We start from the raw sequence: 1,644 nt of genomic DNA, 5'->3' as shown, positions 1-1,644 counted from the left end.
CCACTCCAGTACTCTTGCCTGGAAAATCCCATGGATAGAGGAGCCTGGTGGGCTGCCGTCTATGGGGTCTCACAGAGTCGGACACGACTAAAGCGGCTTAGTAGCAGCATATGTATTATACATATGTATACTGTAGTGAGTAGCCATTCCCTTCTCCAGGGAATCTTCTAGACCCAGGGATCAAATCTGGGTCTTCTGCACTGCAGGCAGATTCTTTACCATATGTGCCATCAGGGAAGCCCATGTATATATTTATATATGTATTTATGTAAGCTTCCCAGATGGCACTAGTGGTATGGAACCGGCCTGCCATTGTAGGAGACATTAAGAGATGTGGCTTATCTCCCTTGGGTTGGGAAGATCCCCTGGAGGAGGGCATGGCAACCCACTCCAGTTTTCTTGCCTAAATAATTCTATGGACACAGAAGCCTGGCAGATTACAGTCCACAGGGTCACAAAGTGTTGGACATGACTGAAGTGACTTAGCATGCATGTATGCATGGTGGTGGTTGTGGTGGTTTAGCTGCTAAGTCATGTCTGACCATTGCAAACCCATGGACTGTAGCCTGCCAGGCTCCTCTGTCAGTGGGATTCTCCAGGCAAGAATAGTGGAGTGGGTTAGTGTGCCCTCCTCCAGGGGATCTTCCTAAACCAGGAATAGAACCCAGATCTGCAGTGCACTCAGATTCTTTACCAACTGAGCTATGGGGGAAGTCCCTGTATGTATTTCTTAAAAAAAAGGTTCATCACAAAAACAGAAAAATATGTGCTAAGAAATTAATCTTTTGGAGTTGTGGATTCTCAGGAACATGGCTGGGAAACATCTTGAAAGCTAATTACTGTATAAGGAAATGGACAACTCTCTCTCTCTTAGTTCAGTTCAGTTCAGTTCAGTCGCTCAGTCGTGTCCAACTCTTTGCGACCCCATAAACCGCAGCACGACAGGCCTCCCTGTCCATCACCAACTCCTGGAGTTTACCCAAACCCATGTCCATTGAGTCCATGATGCCATCCAACCACCTCATCCTCTGTCATCCCCTTCTCCTCCTGCCCTCAGTCTTTCCCAGCATCAGGGTCTTTTCAAATGAGTCAGCTTTTAGCAACAGGTGGCCAAAGTATTGGAGTTTCAGCTTCAGCATCAGTTCTTCCAATGAACACTCAGGACAGATCTCCTTTAGGATGGACTGGTTGGATCTCCTTAGTCTTCTCCAACACCACAGTTCAAAAGCATCAATTCTTCGGTGCTCAGCTTTCTTTACAGTCCAACTCTCACATCCATACACGACTACTGGAAAAACCATAGCCTTGACTAGACGGATCTTTGTTTAATACATATAAATAATAACTTCTACCTGTTCATGAAGTTGGACTGTCTGTGACCAGGTAGGCATGTCTGAAGATGACAGGATTCAGAATACAGCATGTTTAGTAAAACAATCAGCCAGGTAATTAAAGAAAGCTGTCCTTTATTTTTAAGATAACTGCTGAAGCTTATAATTATCCATAAGTATTTCCAACTTAATGAGAAGACTTTATATAAATAGAAAATATGTTTATAGACAAAGAGGTTAGTGGAAAGAGACTGTCTAAAGCGAGCAGATTTTATTTTAAATCCTGGCTTGACTTTTTTATGTGCTGTATGAT

This window comes from Bison bison, unplaced genomic scaffold, assembly GCF_000754665.1.
Source record: "Bison bison bison isolate TAMUID 2011002044 unplaced genomic scaffold, Bison_UMD1.0 scf7180017864351, whole genome shotgun sequence".
Taxonomy (NCBI): domain Eukaryota; kingdom Metazoa; phylum Chordata; class Mammalia; order Artiodactyla; family Bovidae; genus Bison; species Bison bison.
Note: the sequence above shows the minus strand (reverse complement) of the source record.